The sequence below is a fragment of the Hylobates moloch genome, unplaced genomic scaffold (genome assembly GCF_009828535.3).
Source record: "Hylobates moloch isolate HMO894 unplaced genomic scaffold, HMol_V3 SCAFFOLD_4, whole genome shotgun sequence".
Classification (NCBI taxonomy): Eukaryota; Metazoa; Chordata; class Mammalia; order Primates; family Hylobatidae; genus Hylobates; species Hylobates moloch.
The window spans coordinates 83,832,892-83,845,958 of NW_026652279.1; the positions used below are offsets into that span (position 1 = coordinate 83,832,892).

General features: G+C 36.6%; 1 long non-coding RNA gene across 1 annotated transcript in view; it reads right to left on the reverse strand.

The window, feature by feature from the left end:
- The window catches only part of LOC131383274 (uncharacterized), a 64,732-nt gene that overhangs the window by 1,300 nt on the left and 50,365 nt on the right, over positions 1–13,067 (reverse strand). The gene's annotated exons all lie outside the window — the stretch shown is intronic.

Consider the following 13,067-nt stretch of genomic DNA (forward strand, 5'->3'; position numbering starts at 1 on the left):
GAATATAACAAATGGGGGTCAATATCAAGGTGGCCCATGACAAAATAAAGTAGAAATATATGTGCCAAGGACTCCAGATTGTCACTCATACACTGTTACATTCCTTCTGTGTGGCCTGGACTAACCTACAGCAACAAGTGATCTAGCAGGAACTTTTTTTATATTTCTCTCCTCTGTATCTTATAAACATTCTCTCTGTATGCGGTTTAGCCCCAAACTTTAAATGGGTCTTCCTGTCCCAACCTTTCCTCTTTCTAATCCATTCTGCATAATATTACCAAAACTATCTTTCTAAAACATAAATATGACTGGGTTCACTGTTATTAAAGATTTGATATTTTATTTTATTTTAACTTTTAAGTTCAGGGGTACATGTGCAGGAAGTGCAGGTTTGTTACATATGCAACTGTGTGTCATGGGGTATGTTGTACAGATTATTTCATCATGCAGGTATTAAGCCTAGTGACCATCAGTTATTTTTCCTGATCTGTGTGTCCATGTGTTCCCATCACTTAGTTTCCACTTATAAGTGAGAACATGCGGTATTTGGTTTTCTGTTCCTGTGTTAGTTTGTTAAGGATAATGGCTTCCAGCTCCATCCATGTCCCTGTAAAGGACATGATCTCATTCTTTTTTATAGCTTCATAGTATTCCATGGTGTGATACATATTTTCTTTGTACCACACCACATTTTCTTTGTCCAGCCTATCATTGATGGGCATTTGGTTTGATTCCATGTCTTTGCTACTGTTAATATTGCTGCAGTGAACATAAACATGCATGTTATCTCTATAATAGAATGATTTACATTCCTTTGGGTATATACCAAGTAATGGAATTGCTGGGTCAAATGGCATTTCTGGCTCTAGGTCTTTGAGGAATTGCCACACTGTCTTCCGCAATGGTTGAACTAATTTACACTCCCACCAACAGTGTGAAAGTGTTCTTTTTCTCCTCAACCTTGCCAGCATCTTTTATTTTTTGACTTTTTAATAATAGCCATTCTGACTGGTGTGAGGTGGTATCTCATTGTGGTTTTGATTTGCATTTATCTAATGATCAGTGATGTTGAGCCTTTTTTCATATGTTTGCTGGCTGCATGTATGGCTCCTTTTGAGAAGTGCTTGTTTGTGTCCTTTGCCCACTTGTTAATGGGGTTGTTTGGTTTTTTCTTGTAAATCTCTTTAAGTTCCTTGTAGATGCTGGCTATTAGACCTTTGTAAATCTAAGCTCCTGATAGATGCTAGACCTTTGTCACATCCATAGTTTGCAAAATTTTTTCCCATTCTGTATGCTGTCTGTTTACTCTGTTGATAGTTTCTTTTGCTGTGTGGAAACACTTTAATTTAATTAGATTCCATTTGTCAATTTTTGCTTTTGTTGCAAATGTTTTTGGCATCTTCATCGTGAAATATTTGCCTGTGCCTATGTCCTGATGGTATGGCCTACGTTTTCTTCTAGGGTTTTTATAGTTTGGGGTTTTACATTTAAGTCTTTAATCCATCTTGAGTTGATTTTTGTATATGGTGTAAGGAAGTGGTCCAGTTTCAATTTTCTGCATATGGCTAACCAAGTCTCCCAGCACCATTTATTAAATAGGTAATCATTTCCCCAGTGCTTGTTTTTGTCAGGTTTATGGAAGGTCAAAAACTTAAGCTGATAAGCAATTTCAGCAAAGTCTCAATTCCTTCAATCAAACAGTGAATGATTCCCTAGCTGTAGGTGTGTGATCTTATTTCTGCGTTCTCTATTCTGTTCCATTACTCTATATGTCTGTTCTCGTACCAGTACCATGCTGTTTTGATAACTGTATCCCTGTACTATAGTTTGAAGTTGGGTAGGGGTGATGCCTCTCGCTTTGTTCTTTTTGCTTAGGATTGCCTTGGCTATTTGGGCTCTTTTTTTGTTCTATATGAATTTTTAAGTAGTCTTTTTCTAGTTCTGAGAAGAATGTCAATGGTAGTTTAATGAGAATAGCACTGAATCTATAAACTGCTTTGGGCAGAATCGCCATTTTACCAAAATTGATTCTTCCTATCCATGAGCATGGAATGTTTTTCAATTTTTTGTGTGTGTCATTTCTGATTTGTTTTAGCAGTGGTTTGTAGTTCTCCTAGAAGAGCTCCTTCACTTCCCTTGTTAGCTGTATTCCTAGGTCTTTTATTTTCTTTGTAGCAATTGTGAATAGGAGTTCATTCATGATTTGGCTCTCAGCTTGACTGTTGTTGGTGTATAGGAATGCTAGTGATTTTTGCACATTGATTTTGTATCCTGAGACTTAGCTGAAGTTACTTATCAGCTTAAGAAACTTTTGAGCTGAGACAATGGGGTTTTCTAGATGTAAAATCATGTCATCTGCAAACAAAGATAGTTTCACTTCCTCTTTTCCTATTTGAATACACTTTATTTCTTTCTCTTGCCTGATTTCCCTGGCCAGACCTTCCCACACTGTGTTAAGCAGGAGTAGTGGGAGAGTACAACCTTGTCTTGTGCTGGTTTTCAAGAGGAATGCTTCCAGCTTTTGCCCATTTGGTATATTGGTTTGGGTTTGTGATATACGGCCCTTATTATTTTGAGGTATGTTCTTTCAATACCTAGTTTATTGAGAGTTTTTAACATGAAGTGATGTTGAATGTTATCAAAAGCCTTTTTTTTGTATCTAATGAGATAATCAAGTAGTTTTTTTCTTTAGTTCTGCTTATGTGATGAATCACATTTATTGATTTGCATATGTTAAACCAACCTTGCATTCTAGGGATGAAGCCTACTTGATCGTAGTGGACAAGCTTTTTGATGTGCTGCTGGATTCGGTTTGCCAGTATTTTGTTGAGGATTTTTGCATGAATGCTTAACAAAGATATTGGCCTGAAGTTTCTTTTTTTGTTATATCTGTGCCAGGTTTTGGTATCAGGATGATGCTGGCCTCATAGCATGAGTTGGGGGAGGAGTCCCTCCTTTTCAATTTTTTGGAATAGTTTCAGTAGGAATGGTAACTCTGGTGTTTTTAAAATATTTACAGCTTATTTTAAATTACCAAAGATTCCATAAACAAACCTGAAATTAAATATTTTATACATTGCAAATCCAAAAATATGTAAGCTTAATACAGATCAAACTGCAAATACAAATGTATTTTAAGATACATGTTCATTAGCAGATACAATTAGTAAAATTAATTCTTATTCAAAACATAAACACTATAATAAGATAAAGAAAAATTAATCATAAAATTTTTTTGCTATTAAGTTATGGTGTGAACATGAAAGTATTTACATTGTAAAACGAATTAGCCAGCATATTCTAGAAAGAATTGAAACTTGGTGAAAAAAGGTTTGCTCCAAATAATTCTCTGTTCCAAAAGTATTAAGGCTGAGAGGAACAACCTAAGGTGATAGACTTTATACCTAAATGATTTTCCACCTTAAAAATGTTCCACCTGCTCCTTTTTTGTGATTTGCTGACTCCTGCCAATTGCTTCCTAGGTCTAAGTTGTCTAGAGTAATATTCTGGTTGTTAACAGTTGTATGAAGTTAGCATAGCTTTAATGTTTCTGCCAAATGTCATTACTTCATCTCTCAAACTGAGCCCTGGAAATAGCTGGAATCATCTTACACAGACCTTTGATGAGCTCAAATGAAGAAACGGCAAAAGCAAAGATATAATAGCTGATGGAACTCTTCTATGTTTTGTGATTCAGACTTTATAAATATTACTGACAAAATCTATCAACATTTGTTTAATTTGAGATGTGAGGCTATATTATGAATGAGTAAAAATGATTAGATATTTACATGACCCAGATTTTGTAGCTCTGTTAACCAATAGGTTACTTCATTTTGACCATAGAAAGTCAACTAGCCATATAGACACAACCATGACGTAAATCAGAGACCTGAAAATAATCAAAGAATCTCGTTGGTTTCCAATTCAGAATCAGAGTGAAAACAGATCAGTGGCCATTGCTCGTTACCATCCTGCCCGCTCCTCTTCCACCTATGCAGAAACTGCATGTGCTTTTGTGAATGAATGTGTGTGAATGCATGCTTTTATGTTCTCATATGTAAAATCAATTCTTGTTCACAGATTCAGTAACCATGAATTCACCCTACTTGTTAAATTTTATTTGTAACTCCCAAATCAATATTCCCAGAGATTTTGTGTTAATTTGTGGACATGCACAGAGCAGTGAAAAATTTGAGTTGTCCAAAGCGCTGGTTTGCAGCTGAGGTAGAGCAAGGCAATGTGCTGCCTTCATGTTTCTGCTCCCATACAGAGATGACCAGAAAACACAAGGCAGTCAGGGCAGTGCCAGGTAATGTGAGAAGCTCCAGCCCTGGGGCCAGGTGGATGGGGTTTGAATCCCAACTCTGGTACCTGTTAGTTTGGCAACACAGGCATGTCACTTGGCACTTCTCAATCTCCTTATCTCTTTTGTAAAATAAAGAGAGTAGAATCCACCAGGATGAGTTTTTAAGATTAAATATGATATTTGATTTATATATATTTTCTCTAAGAGTTAATTCACTGTTTGCACTATTTCAATGTTTTCAGCAACTTTATAGAACATAACTACCACGAATATCAAGAATCTACTGTATCTCGACATTGGTGGTGAGAATCTGAGACATCTTAGTGGCGTCAGTTTTTTACTCTGAGAAGACTGAGGGAGACCATTCTCACCCCAGGTGTATATGTGCTTATTTTGACATACGCTTCAATGTTATCATATGGTTTGCCAATTTAACTGCAGAAATTAATCTAGCTTTTATAGTTGATCAAATTCCATTTCTATTTGCTATAGGAGATTGTTTATGGAATCACTCAGCTACCCATTGACTGCTGTTTTTCTCTTGATCATATTACTAATATTTACCCTAGGCTTGGGTCTTTTACAAAAGTATTAGATAATTATCATGTAACAGTTTATAGCAATTTCTGGCTTCATGATGGATTTTCCAGCTGGCTAGTGACTGTGCTTGAGTTAGATGTAAGCCACAGTACAGGAATTGTTGAATTAAATCAAGGACTCGTCCACTTTAGTTGAACAGAAAAATAGCACTTTTGAATTAGAAACAAATTATATGTTGTTGATATATAAATAACTCTTGTACCTCATAATAAGATTATTAAATTAAATACAATTTAAATGGACAAGATTGAAACAGACCACTTAAAAAATTATACAGCTGTCCAATAAGCACATGAAAAGATGCTCAATATCATTAGACATCAGAGAAATGCAGAATAAAATCACCATGAAATATCACTGCAAATCCACTAGAATGACTAAAATTATAAAGACTGACAATACCAAGTGTTGACAGGAATGTGGAAAAACTACAACTTTCCTACTTTACTAATGGAAATGTACAAATGACACAACTACTTTGGAAATGAATTGCCAGTTTCTTATAAAGTTAAACAAGTACTTATCATCTACCCAGGAAATCAACTCCTGGGTGATTACCTCAGAAAAATTAAAACATATGTCCACACAAAGACTGAGACACAAAAGTTCATAGCAGCTTTATTTGTCTTAGCCAAAAACTGGAAACGACCCAAATGCGAACAGCAGGCAAATGAATAAACAATTTGTGATATATTCGTACAATGGAATTTAAAAATAAAAATGGACTACTGATACATACAACAACATAAATGAATCTTAAAACCATGATGCTGAATGATAGCAGCAAATATAAAAAAGTATAAACTGTGTGATTCCATTTATATGAAATTCTAGAAAAGACAAAACTAATCTATGACAACAGAAAGCAGACCAGTGTTTGCCAGGGGCAGATGGGGTCGGAGAGAAGAATGTTGCAAAGGATCATGAGAGAATGATGGGGGTTATGAAAATGTCCTGTACCTTGGTTGCAGTGATGGTTACATGGGCACAGGTAATTGTCAAAACTCATTGAACTGTACACTTTAAATGGATACATTCAACTTTATGCAAATTATACCTCCAAGTTTATGAAAAAAAATTTGTGGCTATGATTGTAATTCTATAAGAGAGAATTAGGAATAAAGAAAGAGCTAGAGGATAGGGGAGAAGAGAAAATGAAATAATCTGTGAGGAGAAATAGAAGGAAAGTACAGAAAGATAAGAGGTAGAAGTAGTATGATTTACAAAGTCTTCATAATTCTCAGGGGCTCTGAATGGCAGAAATAAACATAAAAGTCATGTGGTAGGATGAGCAACTCACTTTTCTCTGCCCTTTAATCCTCTGCCTTTTGGCCTAAGTTCATACATTTTGAATAGTTTCCTTCAAATAAGTAGTCTAATGCCATATATACTATGTTTAAATTATTCACCTGTTAGTTATTGATAAAGTATTACCAGGAATAACTACCCTTTTGAAATATCCTATCTGTAAAAAACAAAAATAAAATGACGCCTACTTTGGTAGAGAGTAGCAATTCAAATCCTAAACCGGTTGGGTATTCTTTTTCCCCACTCTGGTTCACTGTTACTACATGAAGTATTCATGAGCTAGTTAAATAAACACATGGTAGCGTGTGATGTGTTTCAGACTTTGGAGTAGATACCAAAGACACACAAAAATTTGACCAAAACACTGACTGTTCTGTAAAATTGTGTTTGAGACAAAGATAATCACCATAAATATGATAACCACAGAGGCATGTTTTCAGTCATTTATGTGCATTAGAAGCACCAAGGCAATCGCTACAATGAAATTCTCTGTTCTGCATTCAGAAATTCTGATTTGTGCAGACTGGGTGGGAATCTGAGGATTCTATATTCAATACTTTCTATCTGATTCTCATGGACACTAAAACTTGAGACCCACAACATAAGATTTTATGATAGCACCAAGGATTACCAAAGCCCACCTAGGATGGCCAGTTCAAAGGAAGAGCTGCTTGTTCTGGTTAAAGAAGGAGGAATATGGCAAAGAGGGGGGTTAAATTCTCAAAAATGTAAGAACTGTATAAATAGTTAAGTGAACGGATATTAAAAGACACAAGGTGACAGCAATGAGGACTGTCAATGTCAGATAATGGAGAGTTTTAAATTAGTTAATTAAGGTGATGTTTTTAAAGGAGTTGGTCTGACCAGAGAAGGCCTGGAGATGACAGGGTCAGTTGCTCAGCTTTTCTTATCATTAGTGATTTCTCTGGTTTTTTACCCCATGTGCCCAAACCCAGAAAAAGCCACGTCATAGGTATCCAACAGCAATATCTTCAGACCCGTTGGCTCAGTTCACAAACCTATATTGCACAACTCAACTTGACTCTGCCTGCTATACCATTTCTCCTAGACTCTCAACCTTTTGTTCAGTCTTCTGTTCTGTCTCTTTATTTTAATCAGGAATGTAGGTGGTTTAGTCATCTCTCCCAAACAAGATTCATCATCAAACTTTGTCTTCTCTTATTCCTAGCAGTCAGAGCTCAAGGTCACTCCAGTGTCCTCTGGTCAACACTTTCCCCAAAAGATCTGCATCCAATAACCTTGAAGGAGGTTTAGACAGCTAGGTGACTGTAGCTAGAAAACCTTTTACATTTGATGATGTAAATCATTGGAAACACACAGTTTTTATTTTCATTGGTCATTATATTCTATCTAGTAAACTGTTGAGTCTTTAAGTATTCAAAGGAAGTTCTACACATACCTCACTTGGAAGGCATTTATTTCAGCTGAGTTCAATTATAGTTTAGAAATTTAAAGTATAGACTGTATTTTATAATCTTTTGAACTATCTAAGAAAAAAAATCAATGTTAATGAAAGATGTAGCAAAAATGTAGGTGCTTTGCAAATTTTTCTTAGGTAATGTAATGTTCACTTATATTATCATTATGGAGGATTTGTAGAGGGTTTTTTCAGTTTTTTGTTGTTGTTGTTGTTGTTGTTGCTGTTGTTGTTTGGGGGAAGTTTTTGCTTAAAAACTTTCAATGCTGTTCAGAGTGCACCCCAAAGATGAGTGCTATTTTTATGTTGGTGGATGACAAAGAAAATGTTCTCTTGGCTAGTAGCTAACACCTAAAGCAGTTTTATGAGGTGTGTGAATTTATGTGTGCTTAAAGTTGGCCTGAAATATCTTCCTGGAAGGTATTATGCTGATTATCCCTTCAGTTCACTAAATACCTAAAGTTAAATCAAACACTGGCTTGTGTCTTCAGAGTACACTATCCGCTCACATCTTTCTTGGTCTTGACCTTAATTCTTTTATAAAGTCTTCTCTAACTTCCATCTTCACCCAAGTTCATCTTTCCCTCCTCTGAAACCTTCCAAGCCCTTTATTTGTACCTTTTCATTCCTTCCACTTTATGTCTTTTAACTTAGAATTCTAGGTTAGAAGAATATCAAAACAGGAACACAAGCACAGAGAAAAATTCAGATCACAGGTTAAAGCAACTAGTATGGGGCACAACACCTGAATCATCTAATGTCAGAACAGGAGCCTTTGAATCCCATGTACAGGAAGAGGGAGTGCACCTATTCCCCTTGACAATATGTTCTTCTACTAAAACTACTAGTTTTAGACAGTATACTTCTAAAGTGGCATAGCCAGCAAGAATTACTGACCCCTACAATGTGCCTGGATTGCTATACAAATCATAAAATGTAAAAGTTGCCCATTGTGCTGATTCAAAGTCAGAAGTAGGGGAAGGACTAAGAAGCTCCAACTCACGAAAGCATTCATAGGATGCAAGACTAACAGCTGGCTGAGTACTTAAGACATTGAGATGTCAGCAAATTTAGATTTTCACAAGCTAGGGAGCTCTTGCTATGATTCTGAATTTAATTAGGAAGTTCATGGCCATAATAAAGAAATAAAACAATATGACCTTTCATGGAATCTCTGATAAAGGGGGTTTAGTTTGGTTAAACTTGAGGTTCATAGAAAAAAATGAGTCCAAATTTGTTTTACTGTAACTATATCCTCCAACTATACCACTTTTCCAAGGGCAAGAGCAATTTGCATTTGGAGTAACTAAAAGAGGCAAATGCAGTCCTACAATACTTTAGCACTTCATAGTCCCACTCTGTTTCTCCCTGTAACCACACAAACTGACAGCTCTATTTGTCAGGAAGATTTTGTTGCAACAGCTTTTAGTCTTGTAATATCTAGCTTTCATCTGTTCTGTATATGGTTTTGGCACTAATATTCTAGAGTTCAAACTAGTCAAGTAATATAGAATTACGGGCACACTTGTGAAGATTTAGCAAAAGACATGAAAAGTTTCAAGTACTTAGGATGAGAAGTTTCACAAGACCAGATTCTCATGCCAGATTTCTGATACTATACTTCCTGTTTATTCGGAGTCAGAGCTACTGGGAAAATCTCCATTCTTGTGATAACTGTACTTGAACTTTGAATAGTAATTAAAACCCAGAAACTGTGGCATAATCTGAGACTATCTGGTGTCTGGGGAGAAAGTTACTGTTTCTTTCTATTTCTTCAAGTGAGTTTTTACATTTTTAAAAATGACAAACAGAAAATATTTTGAAGTCATTTCAATCATTTTACTGCTATTTATTACAGCTTTAATGCATGCAGAAATTACGACCTAGTAGGAGAGATAACACGTAAACATCAATGTTCTGAATATTACCCAATGTATAATAAGTAAAATATAAATGAAACAAGGTAAATGCAATTGGTAGCCAGGAGATAAGGGTCACCCTTGGGTGAGATAGACCCTCTAGTGCTTAAGTAAGTGTTGAAAGGTGATGAAAGGTTTTTATATGGAAGACTTTCGGCTTGGTTGAAGAAGGAAAGCATGGTTGAAGAAGAAGGAAAGGATGATGGGAGTCAAGGGAGTAATATAAACAGAACTATGCAGACCGAAGACCCAGTGCATATGTATGAGAATTATGAACAGGACATAAGCCATTACACTGGTTTTGTGTTTGGTATTTCTGAAAATTAAAAGCCATTTGGAAGCCAGAGAGTTGAAAGCCAACTTAGTGAGTCTGAACTTCACTCAGTCACTCACAAAAGACATTACAGTGTAGCGGTTAAGAGCCTAGGTGCTGCCCCCCAACTCCCCACACACAGTCAACCCCACATCCTGCATTGAGGAGTGGGAGAGGGCAACCTTGGATTCCTGAACTTACAGCTCATAAGCTGTGTGATCTTGGATGAGTTGCTGAACTCCAGCAGGCTCAGTGTTCTTTACAGTTAAATGATAATACTAGCTACCTCATAGGATTATTGTGAGGATTAATTAAGTCTATCCATTTAGAACTCAGGACTGCTTAGAACCTCGCCTGATACACTGTAAGCCCTCCATAATTGCTATCTGTTGTTATTGAGCAGTGAAATAATATCACCAAGTGAAGTAATTTAAAAACAAAGTGAAGTATTTAAAAAATATTTAGGGAAGGTGTTAAAATGTATTAGAGAGGGGTGACTCTATAAGAAATGAGACCAATAGAGAGAATACTACTAATTTATTAAGTATGTGGTAATTAAAGACTAAACTAAGGTCACAGCAGGAGGAATATAGAGAAAGAGAAAGATGCCAAAAGTATTTCAAAGGTAAATTGTTAGGACTGGAGAACTGATTGTCTAAGGGAGACAATAAAAAGCAGTGAGTCAAGGATGGTTCCAAGATTTCATTACCAAGGAAATGGAGCTTCTTTTAGAAAAACCAGGAATGAAATTAGTAGAGTAAGAGACAGTTTAAGTGAAAAGTCATTAGTTCAGTTTTAAGCATGATGAGTTTGAGGTGCCTATGACATTCAGGGGAGACATTCACCAGACTCTTAATAATGCAGAACTGGAGCACAGGAAGGAGAAGCCTGGAATGCGTGCATGAACCATCATCTTGAAAGTGGTAAAATGGAATATAAATGTGTAGTTTTAGATAGAGAGAAAAGGAAAAGGGAGAGATTAGGATATGACTTTGGAGAACACCAACCTTTGGGGCAGGGACAAAAAAGAGTCATCAACATTTTCAGAGAGAAAACAATCTGGGATAAGAAGGGAGCACTTTCCAGAGGCCAAAGAATAAACATTTCTAAGAAGTATGCATTAGTTATCAAAGGATAAATGCTAGGGAATTAAAAGAAGATCATGATTAATAATAATGTGTTGTGTTTATACCCTGGAAAGTCATTGGTTTCTTGAGAACAGATTCAAAAGAACAGTGAAAAGAGAATGCAGATTGCAAGGACTAAAGGAACAAATCATAATGGGAGACAAAGACAACACATATAGACTGTATTTTGGGGACATAAAATGATTAACCTAAAGGAGGCTGAACAATGGTCTTACATAAGCAGAAGGTCTAAGAGATGATTAAGTTTGATATGGATTTTGTTCATTGTTTGTGTTAAGGCAAGGGCGAAGGGGTGATGTGTGTGGGCACTTACCAGTGAGAACAGAAGTGCAGGCAAGCCCAAACAGAACAGAGGCTGGCTTGTGGGAGAATTAGTGAAGAAAAGCTGAATAAGCCCTGTTTTAAAAGACTAGGAGATCCAATAACGTTTATAAAAAGAAGAGAAAGAGCCAGTAAAAAGGCAGAGGGACGCTAACAGAAGAGATAAGGAAAATCATCAACTGAATAATTTTATGGAAGAAGTTTACAAATAGTGGTAGATGCAGGGTGCAGTGAATCGCACCTGTAATCCCAGCTACTCAAAAGGCTGAGGTGGGAGGATAGCTTGAGCCCAAGAGTTCAAGTCCAGCCTGGGAAACATAGCAAAACCCCCAGCTCAGGGCAAAAAAAAAAAAAACTGGTGGTGGAAAGAGCACAACTGTAAGTGACACATTATCCTCCTGCAATGAAAGAAAACAAAGAAGTAAAGATCAAGAGGAATGTGAGGTTATGGGGAATGAGTGGCAGCTGATATGTCTGAGTATGAGGGGAGAAAAACTGCAAAAGCTTGCAACGGCCAGCAAGTCCAGAAGGTGGAGAGTCATCTGCTTAGAGTAAGAGGCCATGAGAGTGGAAGTTGAAAGCATAGAAAATCTAAAACCGCTGCTATGAGGAATGCAATAAGAATTTAACAAGCAATGAATAAGAAAAGAATTGACAAGTAGCATTAAGAACCCAAATGAGGTGAGATATCATGAATTTGCAATGGACCAAGTCTGCAAAGTTTCGTGACTTTCCATAAGATGAAGCAGATTACATCATCTTATCACTTCATCAATTGTTCCTCAATGCATACTTTCCTTTTCAACTTTTTTCAATCTATTTAAATGAATCCAGAAATGAATTAAAAGCTCACAATATTTGATAAAAGTCTGCATATCATAATACAAGAAAGATAAAATTGTATTTAACCTAGTACAGTAAGTTTGATTTTTCCCTCTGTGATTCTTATACTCACAATATCATATTAGTGAATGACCAAATTTTCTAGTCTATTCAAATAAGATTATGAAAAAGTGCTCATAAAATGACCATAAGAAGTTTTATTTTTTTAAAAAAAATTTCAACTTTAATTTTAAATTCAGGGTTACATGTGCAGGTTTATTACATGGGTATATTGTGTGATGCTGAGGTTTCAGATACATGCTTAATTTAACTGATATTCATATTTTATTCCAGGGATTGACAAAATAAATCTGGCTCCTCTGTTTTTGTACATCCTATTGAGAGACAAGACTAGCTGGATTTCCTAGGCCGAATAAGAATCCCTAAGCCTAGCTGGGAAGGTGACCGCATCCACCTTTATACACGGGGCTTGCAACTTAACTCACACCCAACCAATCAGGTAGTAAAGAGAGCTCACTAAAATGCTAATTAGGCAAAAACAGGAGGTAAAGAAATAGCCAATCACCTATCGCCTGAGAGCACAGCAGGAGGGACAATGATAGGGATATAAACCCAGGCACTGGTGCCGGCAAAGGCTACCCTCTTTGGGTCCCCTCCCTTTGTATGGGAGCTCTGTTTTCACTCTATTAAATCTTGCAACTGCACACTCTTCTGGTCCGTGTTTGTTACTCAAGCTGAGCTTTCTTTGCTCACCGTCCGCCACTGCTGTTTGCTGTTGCCACAGACCCGCTGCTGACTTCCATCCCTCCAGATCTGGCAGGGTGTCCGCTGTGCTCCTGATCCAGCGAGGTGCCCATTGCTGCTCCTG